General features: G+C 37.1%; 1 protein-coding gene and 1 non-coding gene across 3 annotated transcripts in view; both read right to left on the minus strand.

The window, feature by feature from the left end:
• The window catches only part of NPAS3 (neuronal PAS domain protein 3), a 1,017,265-nt gene that overhangs the window by 823,722 nt on the left and 178,328 nt on the right, over nucleotides 1-15,215 (minus strand). The window lies entirely within an intron of this gene.
• On the minus strand, nucleotides 128-201 carry TRNAN-GUU (transfer RNA asparagine (anticodon GUU)). The gene has a single exon. It is a non-coding gene; the product is annotated as a tRNA-Asn (tRNA).

Here is a 15,215-nt window from a genome sequence, read left to right on the forward strand (position 1 = left end):
TCACAACACATCAACAATATCCTTACTCAGCCTTGGGTTCCCTATCACCAGCTTCCTTGTCCTCTTCTGCTTTCTGGCCCTTGTCACTGGACTCCTGTACCTCGTTAGTCTCATTTGGTAAGCATACCGTCCCTGGGTGGGCTCGAACCACCAACGTTTTGGTTAACAGCCGAATGCGCTAACCGATTGCGCCTCGGAGACGTTGTGGTTTCTTTTTAACAAGTTCACTGCACATAAAATTTCTACAACTCACTACAGTGTGGATGAAGAAGAACCCTCAAGTAAGATTAATCACAAATACAGCAACTTATGGTCTTCTCTGCATATGAACTGAAATGGAATCGTCCCTCTGAAGTAGAAGGAGCATGGAAGCAAAACAAAACAAGACTTTGAAAAATCACTACAATACTTCAATAAATTTTTAGAATGATACTAAAGCCATACCATAATGCTCAATTCTACTTGATGTTCAAGGACCTTGTTATAAGTGTTACAACAAGGTCCTTCTGATATTTACAGAAATGAACTCACCATCCACTAAGATGCAATGGTCCACACATTATAGTTCATCTGCAATGTAGCTGATATTCATTAGCTACTTTACACTGTTCTGTAGTTTTGCCGCTCTTCTTTTGTGTTCCTTGTTGAAGACAGATTTCCTAAGGATTTAGGGGTGAACACAAGCTCATCTACTCAACACCACATGTAAATTTTGGCAAGGTTTTTCTCCCCCCTTTTTTCTTTAACAGTTTACCCTCTCACCTCCTTTCTGCCACTCAGGATCTCCTTGCACAGTACCGACCCTGCTGTACCTCTTCTCTCACTGAGCTAAAAATGTGTTACCTAGGCCTTCCACAGAGCCAAACCAGTTGCCATTGAGTCAATTCTGACTCATGGCAACCTCATGTATGCCAGAGTAGAACTGTGCTCCACAGAGTTTTCAATTGCTGAATTTTTGGAAGTAGATTGCCAGGCCTTTCCTCTGAGGCATCTCTGGGTAGACTTCAACCTCCAACCTTTTGGTTAGTAGCCAAGTGCATTAACCATTTGTACTACACAGGAACTTCCTTCCAAGGAACAAGCTCTTACTTAAAGGAAATGGAAATATTACCATCATTCTAATTCCTGCCTGCTCAATACAAAAGAGTTTCCGGACAAAAGGATTCTTAAGTTTCTACCCATGGATGCTAGAGCTAATTTCTAGATGATGTTACTCCAACTCCCTTCTTCACTTACCCAGTTACTCTCAACATAGCCAAAGCTCTGTTCCTCCATGACTTTGAGTAAGGCCAGCCTCAAAATAAACTTTAAAGTCTAAAGCTAAGGTAATCAAAATCTCACAGTGCAAATAAATCTTGCCAAATCACTCTTTGGCAACATCTTCAAGGACACCATCTTCAAGGACACCATTTCTCTATAAATGATCATCACTATAAATGGTATTTAGCACCTTTTAACCCCAAGGACAACAAAGCTTGTGAAAGTTTAAACACATAGAATAAATTCAACTGGTCAATAACATCACTCAAGTCAACTGGGTGCCAGGATAGTATATCAAACAGTGCAGTATTAAAGGCTGATAGCACGTTTGCATGGTGAAGTGGCAGAGCTCTCACATTCAATGGCTCAGGTGAGATCTTCATATAGGCAAGAAGAGGACAAGCAGAGTGGGTTCCAGACTGTGAAAGCTCCTGAGAAAGTAGAAGACACAGCAGCTCCACTGACCTATGGGCAGTCAATATATATGGGAAACGGGGGCTTATTTCCTAGGTCAACTGAGTTGCTACAACAAATGCTGGTTTTCTTCCCTGAGAGTGATCTAGGCCAAAGGCATGGATGGAAGGGTTCTATTTGTCACTGGTGCTTGATTTTCAGGACTGCTGATATGGGGCATGCAGTAGTCACAAGCACCATATTTCCAATGTTACCACAATTTTCATACACAGAACACATTCTTCACCAGGTTTTGGTACTAATAATTTTCTTCTAGCTTAAATTCCTCATGTATCTATCACTACCACCATGATCTTGTTTAGAAGAAAAACATGCCCATTTGCAAATAATTAAATAAAAGAGGTACTTAATAAATGGCTACAGATTTCTAAACTGAAAGATAATTTATTACATAGAAATAGCCTATGTTTACACACGCACACTCACAAAGTGGAGAAGGTAAGCAGTTATCTAGAAACCCAGATTGAGGGAAGGGGAGATCAGAAACATGCATATAATTGAAGTGACTTTTCTGTTTTGGTTTGAATCAGGACCTGTCTTAAGGGAAACTCTCAGGTGCACGAGTTCTGTCCCACCTCCACAGCCAGTGTCTTCCTTCCCCTCTTCTTCCCATTCCCACTCCCAGCTGTGATGGCAGCAGTAGCTTCATTGTATGTATGTGTCCCTCCTATTTAGCTAGTCAAGAGTCTCATGATGTTAACTCTGTCTTCCTAGATGGTACTCCAATAAAAATAATACCAGCTACCATTTATTGGGCACTTGGTATGTGCCAGGTATTTTACATGGTTATTCATTTAATCCTCTCTGGAGCCCTGGTGGCATAGTAGTTAAGAGCTCGGCTGCTAACCAGAAGGTCAGCAGTTCAAATCCACCAGCCACTCCTTGGAAACCTTATGGGACAGTTCTACTCTGTCCTATAGGGTCGTTATGAGTCGGAATTGACTCAACGGCAACAGGTTTAGGCTTGGACTGCCCTATAAATAAGCACTGTTATTTTTGTGTTACAGATGAAGAAGCCAAGGTTCAAAAGGTTAAGCAAGGCACACAATTAACAATTGGCTAACAAATGGCAGAGCCATGATTTGAACCCAGATGTTCCTAAATTGAATGCTTAACCACCATTGTATCCAGTTCTAATGGCAAAGAGGTTTCTCCCAGCCCTCTCCCTTCTTCCCTCATTCACCACTCCAAAATTGATCCTTCCTTGTGCACTATGTTTTATTCCTACCTAGTTTGTGCTTATTGTCACAATGGAAAGTAACTTCACAAATACATTTACAATAAGGCCCTAACAGCAGATGACCATATGGAGAATGACTGGAGGGGACAAGACTAGAGGAAAGAAAACAATTAAGAGGTTGATTCAGGCAAGAGATGTTGATGACCTGAGCTGGGTTATGGCAGTGAGAACAAAAATCTGCATAGATTTGAGAGCTATATTTAGAAGGTAGTATCATTAGGAGTCCCTGGGTGGTGCAACGGTTAAGCGCTCAACTACAAGCCAAAAGGTTGGTGGTTCAAACACACCCAGAGGCACCTGGGAAGACAGGCCTGGTAATCTGCTTCCAAAAGGTCACAGCCTTGAAAACCCTATGGAGTAGTTCTAGTCTGCACATATGGAGTCACTTCAATGGCAACAACATCATCATTAGAATGTAGTGCCTCACTGAACGTGAGTATGAGAGAGAATGGAGTACCCAGGAGCTGGGGATCAAGAATGATGTCTCAGTTTATGAACTGTCGAACTAGAAGAAAAGTGATACTATATACTGAAATAGAAAACAGGGAAAAAAACAGGTTTGAGGGGGAAGCTAAAGAGTTGAATTTGTGGTGGTCAGTGGTTGTTCATGGTTGTTGGACATTTATTTATGCCAGGATGTTGAGTATGGCTAAGGCTCAACAGAGAGAGTTGAGGCAGTGCCATACTCATGTAATAATGTGAGTGTTGTTGGCTCAGACTCCATAATGTAACTTGGACTTTAATTTGAGATACTTTTTCCACTAAAAGGGTCAACAGGCTCAACCGGCAACATGCTTTCTGCACCTGACCAGTGCATCATTCATCTTACTCTAAGGAGGCAACTAAAGGGCACTGGTGGAGAAAGGGTTAAGTGATAGGCTGCTGTGAACTGAAAGGTAGGCAGTGGGAACCTACTAGCTGCGCCAAAGGAGAAAAAACCTGGCAATCTGCTCCCATATAGATTACGGCCTAGGAAACCCTACTCTGTCCTATAGACTTGACATGAGTCCGAATCACACAGCAACAACAACCAGAAGGAAATTACTTCAGAAATATTATTTCTAACAGTAGATCCAGGTGTAAAGATACAATAAAAAAAATCTTTAAAAATACTTTTCAGTTGACGTGTACTATCAGCAAACTCTTTTTGCCACACTTTTCTAATAAGGTTTTACTATTTCAAGTTATTGTTCATATGTTGCCCTCTGAACATATTCTTTGTTTAAAATACATCTGTGTTCTTTCTTCTAAATTATACTTTTTTAAGAATTTGTAGCTTCTCTTTCTTAGTAATAACCTGCTAACCATCGCAGTAAAAAATAAGCCTAATTTTTTGTTTATTAAAGAAATCTTTTAAATGAGAGAAAGACTACAAAGGAAATGCTCCAACTGGTAAACAAGTAGAAATACTCAATTGTTAGATACTGATATGTGTGCATTCATATGTGCATGTATGTGTGTGTGTGTGTGTGTGCGTGCACATGTGTATATATGCGTGGTGATGGCATATGTATAAAATCGATCAAAACAGAAAAAAAAAAAACCAAACTCATTGCTGTGAAGTTGATACCGACTCATAGTGACTGTATACGACAGAGGAGAACTGCCCCATAGGGTTTCCAAGGGGCAGCTGGTGGATTCGAACTGCCAACCTTTTGGTTTAACAGCCAAGCTCTTAATCACTATGCCACCAGGGTTCCAAAAATCGATCTAGAGTCTAGTTATTTCAGAAAGAACTAGTCACATGATTCTGAATACTCCCTTACTAGGAACACTGCATTACAATTTATTACCTTACTAATGACCTTTCAAATATAATAAACCAAAACCAAAACCAAACCCACTGCTGTCCAGTCAATTCCAACTCATAGTGCGACCCTATAGGACAGAATATAATTGCCCTATAGGGTTTCCAAGGCTGTAAATCTTTATGGAAGCAGACTGCCACATCTTTCACCCATGGAGCAGCTGGTGGGTTCACACCACCAGCCTTTTGGTTAGCAACTGGGCGCTTTAACCACTGTGTCACCAGGGCTCCTTTTCAAATGTAGTAAAAAAGAATTCAGTAAATCAGAATAATTGATAATTCAGGGTCATTGAAGTTCAGCTTCACATTATCTAATAATGCGAAAAAATATATTCCAAGGTAAACATTTACCTTCATACAGAATATTTTCCACTGCTTTCGAAGCACCCATTTATAGTCACAGCGAAAATAACAATGTAACTAGAGGCCAGAATTTTCAGGCTAGTATTCTAGTGTAATTAAAAATCATTCCCATATTTATTAACCAAACGCTTACACTGAACGACTTAGATCAGGAGACAATATGCACTAAAAGTAATATGTGTTCCAGAACTTTCACTAACTCAAACTGACTGACATATCTTCCAGATGATTCATATTAGTGAAGTTTTTCCCTATATAAAATTCTCCAATTAAATAATACTATGCTGCTCCTTGGAAACCCTAAGAGGCAGTTCTACTTTGTCCTATAAGATCGCCATGAGTCAGAATCGGCTCGATGGCAAAAGTTTTGGTTTTCTTGGTTTTATCTTTGTTTCTTAGTTAATATTGAATGAGAAAGATCGGTAACAGTTTACCAAAAATTCTATCTTACCTCTTGCAGTATAAGTGTAGCTATATTTGGGAGGTATCATTAGAAGTCCCTGGGTGGCACAGCAGTTAAGCGCTCAACTACTAGCCTAAGTAGGTGTTTCTACTACAAATAAAGTAATAGATGATACTAATATGTATCGAGAACCTTAAGAAATGGCTGTCGATATAAGTTACTGACATAACTTAGAATGCTTCCCCCCCTCGGTGAGATTAAGTCTTAAAAGTAAAATTATTATGACTGAAATTTTTCAAAAAGAGTGGCACAGTTAATTAATGGGTCAGGGAAAAGCCTCTCGCTCCTGGAACTTAGTATTTTAAATTCCAGGGAAAATGAATTTCCTTTTCGGCATAGGAAAACCCGCTTTCCTGTTACTGAACACAATTTAGAATGATTAAAATCACCTAATGAGGAAGGAGCTAGGTGGAGGTCACTTGTAAATAAAATTACCCCCTTCTTAATCCAGAGAAAAGAGCCACTTACAACAAGCATTCTTGCAGCACTGACCACACCAAGCACTTCATAGGGACAAAGAAGTGACTTAGGATGATTCTGTAATTTGTGGAAGCTACATATACTTGCCTCAAAACATTCAGAGATCCTTAACAGTATAACCTGTTGCTGTCCAGTCAATTCCTAAAACTGATTCATTATTTTTCTATAAAAGCAACAGAATAGTGAAAAACTTAGATTTTAGAAATCCAACCCTCTCCTTAGTGGAGTATTTCTCTGTCTCTCTCTTTTTTTTTCGCCCAGTTTGGGATCCAGTAGTTACAAACACAAGAAACTGAGAGCATATACCAGGTAAAGGTATAGCCACTGCTCGCCTACCAGGGCTTTTTTTTTTTTTTTTTTCCTTCACATTTATTAAAACCGTGTAAGACTGGTTATTCATAGATACTTCAGGTAGGTACATGCAGAGGTACATAATTTCTAAATATCAATTCCTCCCATTTTGTTTCTTCCCTACAATAGATTCCCAGCTATTCAATGGGTTTAATTCTGAACATCTTATATACCTTTATGGATTCTTATATTGTAGTTGCTTCTCTTAAAGTGTATCTCTTGAGCTAATTATAAGTACTATTTAATTATCATTTAACTTCAAGTAATTCCTTTTTAGAAAAGAATTTGTTTTACCTAAAGCATGTTCAAACTCTTAAAGATCACCATTTCCCAGTGCCATTTCTTTACATTCAGACTATATTTTTCCTTTATTATATATAATGTATAATTTTAAAGAAAAGGTTCTCAACCTAAGTTTCACAGGGTCTATGGAAGGGATCCCCCAGTCTTAAGAGTCTCTTGAAATGATATGCAGAATTTTACAAGTATGCAAAATATGCAAAGGTGGTAATGTTAAGATGCCCATTGCTTTCATCAGAATTTTAAAAGGCTTTAAAAAAACACTGCTGTCAAGTCGATTCTGACTTATAGCGACCCTATAGGAAAGAGCAGAACTGCCCCATAGGGTTTCCAAAGAGCGCCTGGTGGATTCAAACTGCTGACCTTCTGGTTAGCAGCCCAATCAAATTTATTACAGTTAATAATTTCTGTTCATATACAGACATTTGAAAAAGAGGAAAGCTACACAGGGGAAGATGATATTTGCATACATCAAGTACAAAGAGATTTGTATCTGAAATATATAAGAACTCCTACAAATTGGTGAAAAGAAGGTAGATAATCCAATAGAAAACAAAATAGGCAAACACTTGAATAAGTGTTTTACAAAAGCTGATACTAAATGGTCAATAAACATCTGAAAAGGTGTTCAACATCAATAAATAAATAAACAAGTCGATTCCAACCCACAGCAACCTTATAGGACAGAGTAGAACTGCCCCATAGGGTTTCCAGGAGTGGCTGGTGGATCTGAACTGCCAACCTTTTGGATAGCAGCCGAACACCTAACCACTGTGCAACCAGGGCTCCATTCAACATCATCAGTCATCAGGAAAATTACAAATTAAAACCACAGTGCAATACCTCTACATACCCACCAGAAGGGTTAAAAATGAAAGAAAACAAATGACAGCAAAGATAAAGAGCAACTGAAATTCTCTACTGCTGGTGGGTGTGTAACTTGGAACGACTAACTAGAGTACTAGCAATATCTACAAAAGATAAACATATACATGCCCTATAACTCAGCAATTACACATCTAGATACATACCCAACAGGAATTAGTACATGTGTTTCCAAATTTTCAGACTATGGCAATGAGCTCACAATGCCGAAACAACCAGAAGAGAGTAACTTAATCATAGAAATATAGGACTGTGTATTTAGCTCAACTCATTCATTTTCCATATGAGGAAACTGAGGCCCAGGGAGACTAAGTAACTTGCCCAAGGTCACACTTTGATTAATGACAAGACCTGAGCTAGAAGCCTAGGATCTTGATTCATAACTGGTTGCCGTGGAGTTGATTCCAACTCATGGTGACCTCATGTGTGTCAGAGTAGAACTTGGCTCCATAGGGTTTTCAATGGTTGATTTTATAGAAGTAGATCGCCAGGCCTTTCTTCCAAGGCACCTCTGGGACTCGAATCTCCAACTTTTGGGTTAGCAGCCAAGTGCATTAACTGTTCGCACCACCCAAGTGCTAAACTCGTCTCACCAAACACAGTGCCTGCCTCTCTAGTGCATAAAAACTAGCTTAAGTTTTTTTAAGTGAATTTGCTTAGATAAATTATGGTTTGGGTATCACATCAATCAAGTCTGAACATTTAAGGAAAGGGAAAGTAAATGGGAATATTTAAATACAGTCATAAGTAAGATCTAAGAATTGACCAAGCAGTACTTTTTAGCAGAGTTAATCAATTATTTGCATAGCTTACTTAGCAAAGGCAGAAAGATGGCAGGTTTTGAGAGGGCAGGTCCAACAGTTTAAAAACAAATGTCAGAAATTTCCATGAGAAATCTGTCCCTTGTAATAAAACACACTGGCATAGGGATGTATGAAAAGCTTCCTAAACCTAACTGTATTAGATCAGAAGGGGGGAAAAGAATGTTTCCCCATCATTGAAGCTCAGAACAAACCATAGCACTGCCAATGATATGCTACTGACTGAATTTGAAAGTCTATACTTTATGTATTAGATTCACAGGCCTAGAATCACTTTCACAACAGAACACAGACATTAGCCATGTCTTACTGTAAAGCTTTATTTGCTTTAGGACACAATATCACACCAGCATCCTGACTTTCTGTTGTTATTCATCTGGACAAGATACCTTTTCACCAAGAATACCATGAAGTATAGGATTTATTGCCATAACGAAGTTCTTTCAGATCTCTGATTTCTCTGCAGAGGACAGGAAGAAAGGTGTTCATCTCACCAGGCAGCTTATTAGGATTAGCACTGAATAAGACGCCACAGAATGTCAGGCCTATCAGTTACCAAACATGCATCATACAAACTTTGTCTTTGCGAGAACCTCTGCTCTGCATTTGTCATCCACCTGAATAATTAACAAGTACATGCTGCCTGCCAGCAGCTTAGGGAATTAATTTCCCCAGATTAAATGCAGATCGCGTCCACAAAAACTCAGACCATGCATACACTGCTTCCCTACCTTTCAGCCACTAAAGGTAAGGAACATACTGCACAACCTCCAACTTCAATAGTGATTTAAAACTTGAGGACTTTAAAGTCCAACTAACAATATTTCAAATGTCACTGTGCTGGGCATCTGGAATTCTGCTGTCACTTGTTTAATGCCCCAATACTCACATTAACTACTTTTCTGCCAGTTTGAAATAAAAAAATGGTAATTCCACAATTCTATATAGTCGTCATTTTTAAAATCCATGTTAACAACCGCACATTCTAAGAACCATATCCAGATTTAAAAGCTTTCAGAAAAGCCATCTCTTGAATGATAGAAACAAGATACACACACGGTAACTTGGGAAAAAAACAATTTAAAGTAAAAATCAAGTTTGGAGGCTTTAGAGTAGTATATAATAAGTTGTTACAATGAATTTATACAGTCCTAATTTCACTGGAAGCTAATAATCATATCTATTAATATTCTCTCATCATCCAATTGAGCAAGATAAAAGGTGTGGCCAGTAATGTACAGGAAAGTCAGGAATTTTAAACTGAGATTCTTAATTGTTAAAATATTGCTTTTACCATATATTGTATTTTTGCACAAATAGCTCATACCTTCTACGTTTGTCAACCACGTTCCCCCCCTCGAGGTATTTTCATGTTTTTTACAGCAACATATAAAAAAGATTGGCATAGCAGCACTTACAAAAAGGCACGTGTTATTTGCATAAAAATACAATATAAAACGCAAACGAAGAAAGATCTTAGAGTATGTGAATAATTTCAAAAATTGATTGCACTGTTTTAAATTTTTGCCTTTTACTCATTATTTAAGGAGCCCTGGTGGTGCGGTGGTTAAGCACTCAACTGCTAACTGAAGAGATGGCAGTTGGAACCCACTAGTCGCTTCGTGGGAGAAAGATGTGGCAGGAGAAAGATGCGGCAGTCTGTTTTCATAAAGACTCATACCCTTGGAAACCCTGTGAGGCAGTTCTACTCTCCTACAGGGTCGCTATGAGTCAGAATCGATTTGACAATGCTTTTGTTTTTTTTTTTTAATTCATTGTTTATTGTTTATTGCTATGAAAATAGAAAATATTTAGTAACTGTTTTAAGTTATAATGAGAAATAAAAATAAATTTTTTTTTCCCCAAAAGTGTGATTTAAAAGGAGACTTGACTAGCTTTGTAAGCTTTGGGGTGTTTGTTAAATTGTATTGCTCTTTTCTGGTTCAAATCCTTATTTTACTGGGAGCTACATTCCAGACCTCCATAAATTGCAGCGATGTTTACTGCTCCTAAACATAGTAGGCTCCAGAGCAGTGAGGCACTTACTAAGATCATCATAAGCTTCATTGAAATATGAAGACAACTATGAATATAAACACATTCCTTATTTTGGTTTGTGAGTACATTAGGGATTTATTACAATGTATTCTTACGTTCAAGAAAAATATATGTTGATGTGCTATTTTCATTAAAACCACACTTTAAAACACAAGAGTTCCAGAACTCTACTCTCCTTTCAATGAGATTTCCTTATTCCTTTGATTGAAGAGTATATTTATGTGTGCACAATTGTTCAAAAGTTGCTTCATTAAAAGTACATCTTTCTCCCAACCATTACTAGCATTAACAATATATTCCTGCTTTCTTCTAAATCTGTCTTATAAAAAAAATTATTTAACAAGCCTGCTTCAAAACAGTTCACCAAATATGAATGAATTGCCAGTTAACTATTTGGATAAACAAAAATCTATTTAAAAAATTGCACTGCAGTGAAGTGAGGTATTTACTACTTTCTAACATGAATGCAACCACTTGCAGGGAAGTCATTATCTTTTTTGTTCCCTGCTTTTTAATAATCACATCATCACAAAACAAATATCCCACATCAAATTAACACAATATATTAAGTTTGGCTTAACTCAACTCTGGAGAAAAGTTAGGCTTCAAGTTTCTAATTTAAAAAAACTATTTTTTTAATGGAAGGGGACTACATGTAATAACCATTTTATCCATGCTCTCATGCATGTTGAATATTTTTGCCACTCTTATTGAAATTTAAATTGAAAATACTTGGGCTTTGTGCACAGCGTGGACCTAGATCCAGTTGCAGTACGACCATCAGGGGACAACTAAAACTGAGGCCCTGGCCCTATCCCTGGGGCTCTATTTTCAGGTAATGCTGGGATCATTGTGCAATGCATGGGAGACTAGCCAATTAAAAGAAGTGAAAACCTCCTCTGCAACTTCTCTAACTCTTAAAATAACCCCAGGTGAGTGCCCATATTCACGAGGTCATATTAATAGAAGAGGTTATACTGTAAGATAGGAGGAGATGGGAAGGTAATATTTCATTTTAAAAAAGGTTTGGAAGAAAATGACAAGTCTTTCAATGTCAAATACTGGAATTCATTTCAGATCAGATCAGAAAAGAGGATAATTGGTATAAAGTGGTAAAAGCATTTATGAATCTGTATTTCAGATTTTAAGGAACTGTACTTGGCAGCATTTACTTGTTTTCATTCTTCATCTTAAGAAATTACTGATCTGTTAAACTCTCCCACTTGTTTCTTCACTGAAATCCCAACCTAGTGAAATCCTTACTCAGTAACAAACATCCTAAGTAGATGGCTATCCTTATGGAGACTAGGAGTCCCCACAGCACCTACCTTATTATAAGCAGCCATCATGGTAACATAGGGCAATGGGATAAACTTAGTCATTAGGAACAATAAAGCCTATTTATGGTCTGGTCCTATGGAAACCATGCTAGATCATATTACCTTAGCTGTGCCTGCAAGGCACCCCTAACACCATCAAGACCCAATGTCCCAGAAATCTCCATATCATATAGAATGAGAACAGAAACTTCTACCTCAGCAATCAGACTAGTTTATGTCATTTAGGTACCCAGAGAAATAAGATGGCTGTGTTGCAATTGGGAAGGTTTGTACACTGACAGAAATCCTAAGCAAGCAATAAATGAATTACAAAGTAATAGATAGCAAAAGGAAGGTAGCCATGCCAAGAACAAAGAAACATGATCAGTGATGACTAATTACTAATAAATGAAAAGGTAGAAAGAGAAGTAGATATATAGATTTAATAAGAAAGCAAAGGATGGTAGACACAACAGGATGTGAGTTGTATGTTATCAAAACAAAAGAGATTGTTTACAGGAAATAAAAGAAAGAAAAGTAAACCGGACCAGTTAAGCAGAGAAAAAAGACGAGCAAAAAATAAAACTTTTAAGCAGGTAATATGCTCACTTGAAAACATCATGAGGAAAATTATGAAAATCAATCAAGAAAACATGACCTGTAGTTTTAGGAATCTCAGAATATAGTAAAAGAGACAATAGTGCATGAAAAATAAGAAGTATCACTGTATTTACTGCCTGATGTTAACAAATAAGACATTAGTTCCAGAAAGATTTACTGTAATAACTAAGAAGCAGCACCTAAATAATGGTAAGTTGTGGATCAAGACTGTAGTCTTTAGAAGGAAAAGGTACCATAATGCAATGGAAAGAATACTGTATTAGAAGTCACCAAAAAATATTTTCCTTGTTACTGTGCTATGGTAAAACAAATACTCTTATACTTACATAAATAAAATTTTAAAATTTTATTTGTTAAGTTTTAAATTATTAGAAGAATGCAAAGAAAAGGACCATCACGGTAAATCAATACACAGCATATATGAATTTTCTTGTACATATACATATGGAAACATTATTTCTTTGTAATTGCTTAATCAAGATGTTCCTTAACCCATAAAGCCAAGTAAATAAGGCCTCCAATGCCCATTAAGCTGAAGAAAAATACACATCATCTTTTAACATATAATGACATATCCAATCCTGTGTAAGTATCTACAGCCTTCCTGAGTGTCACAGAAGAGAAAGTGTAATAACCTTGTACTGGGAGTGTGGGGAAAGCATGTTTGTAAAATATGCCAAGAGACAATATGCTTTCTACTCCTAGGAGACTGTTGGTAAATCTTGTTTACGAGTGCATTATGAGGTGAATAATTAACACTTCCAACTGAAAGTTGACTACCATCATAATATTTAGTCAATGAATTGTCACAGCTGAGTTTTAACTCATGTGAAAGTAACTATAATACTTTCAATCGTAATAATACTTCAACATAAATCTAAAATAAAAGATAATGAATTCAGTTCAAAATATTCACACAGCAGTGTTGGTTGCTATATCTTACTATATTAAAAAAATGAAACAATATCAACATAAAATGTCTTTTCACAAGAAAAACTGCACACTTAATATTTTAATAGTTTGGTTTCTGTGGCATAAATCTGCTAGAAAAAAGGGACTCTGCCTGCATTAAAGATCCACAAACCTTTTGGTTTAATCACACAACTGGCCCACTGGGGCCACTATGGATGAATCATTCTATGAGAAGGGAGAATAGATTCTCTCATGTAAATGGGCAAATCAAGCATTCTAGTGCATTTCATAAGGATGACCAATGAATCCTTTCCTTCTGGGGTGGACTATCATACTGTTGAAGCGAAACGGGGTATTATACCATAATTAGCTGATTTTGAGTAAAGAATTACTACTTTACCTCTCATCATAGCCTCTTCTGGAGCAATACATTTCAGATATTTCATTTTATAAATTTATATTTTTAGTGGTTTATAAGTGAACAAAGAAATAATTTTAATAACCAAGAGCACTCCTGTCCATATTGGATTTGTTCAAGTTTCGAATAATAGTTTTTTACCTTCCTTCCACATCACTGGAAAGAATTAGATTGTAACAATTATCTTGGAATAAGAATTATCACAAGATTTGTTACCAAAGAAAACAGGTAAATGAGAAGGCATAATTTTCACGTTCATATGTTCTGCACTTTTCATATGCTAAGAATGTTTATAAGAATCAAGTGCAGAACACTATGAGACACTTCTGGATGAAAGTAACCTTAGCTTAACTACCACTGAAACATCTTCATAGTGTCAAATACTTTTCATATCTTATGCCAAAGCCATTACCATCAAGATTATTGAATTGCTTTCCCAGCACTGTACTAATGTGGACCTTCCCAAGGAATGAACACTATGCTCTCCAGGTACATGTTTTTACTAGACACCATCCCATATGAGGGCAAACAGTTTTCACTTGCACTTGATATCCTTCTTCATCAGTTTCACTGCCAAAAAACTGGTTTTTCTGCCCCTGCACTCAACCACAAGAGCTTCCGCTACTTCCTGTCCATCTCCCTTCCTGCATATGCCAAGGCTCAGACAGAGGTTCTCAGGGCTTTCTTGTCCAGAGAAAACTCCAAGAGACTAAGGATAGGGAGTATATGGAAATCTTTTATTAAATTTCTATTTATCCTCTCATGGTTTTAATTAAAAAAAAAAATTTTATGAGTTAGCCTACCCATGATATATTGTTTTTGTGGGAAAATTCTTTTGGGATTCCAAACCATTTATTTCTTAACCCATAGAATATGACCCATTCCCAAAATAAGGTCTTCTTGTACTGAGTTTGATTAACTGTTGGGGAAAATGATGCCCCCATCCACATGCATACCTTCTTTTGGACTTACCTCAGGGAAATTTTCCTGAAATCAGGTCATTCCTATGACTGGTCTCCCAATTTGCTGGAGATTACTTAATATAGATCCCACAATATCAGGTAGTGAAAATTCAGAGGTTGTACTCTCATAACTATGTACTCTATGAATTTGTGAAAGTCAAAAGTTAGATTTTTACTTATATAATTTAATGATGACATTAAAGCTAATAATCTCAGAAGTAAATGGACAAAGTTTTTTGGTTTTGGTGATATGATGACACCAAGGACCCTACTCTTTTGGACAAAGATTTACTGAAGCTTTTAATGTCAGAGAAAATACTGATCCTATGGTAATAAAAATATCAAATCCCCAAATTCCTCATTTACGAGTATCCTGAGCAGGGGTTTTCATTCCTGAATTACTTAAGGGTCAAGTGAATGAATGTATTAACACCAGTTCTAAGAACTTTCAGAGGGCTTCTAGGCAACAAGGAGAGTGTAG

This window comes from Trichechus manatus, unplaced genomic scaffold (assembly GCF_000243295.1).
Source record: "Trichechus manatus latirostris isolate Lorelei unplaced genomic scaffold, TriManLat1.0 scaffold00043, whole genome shotgun sequence".
NCBI lineage: Eukaryota > Metazoa > Chordata > Mammalia > Sirenia > Trichechidae > Trichechus > Trichechus manatus.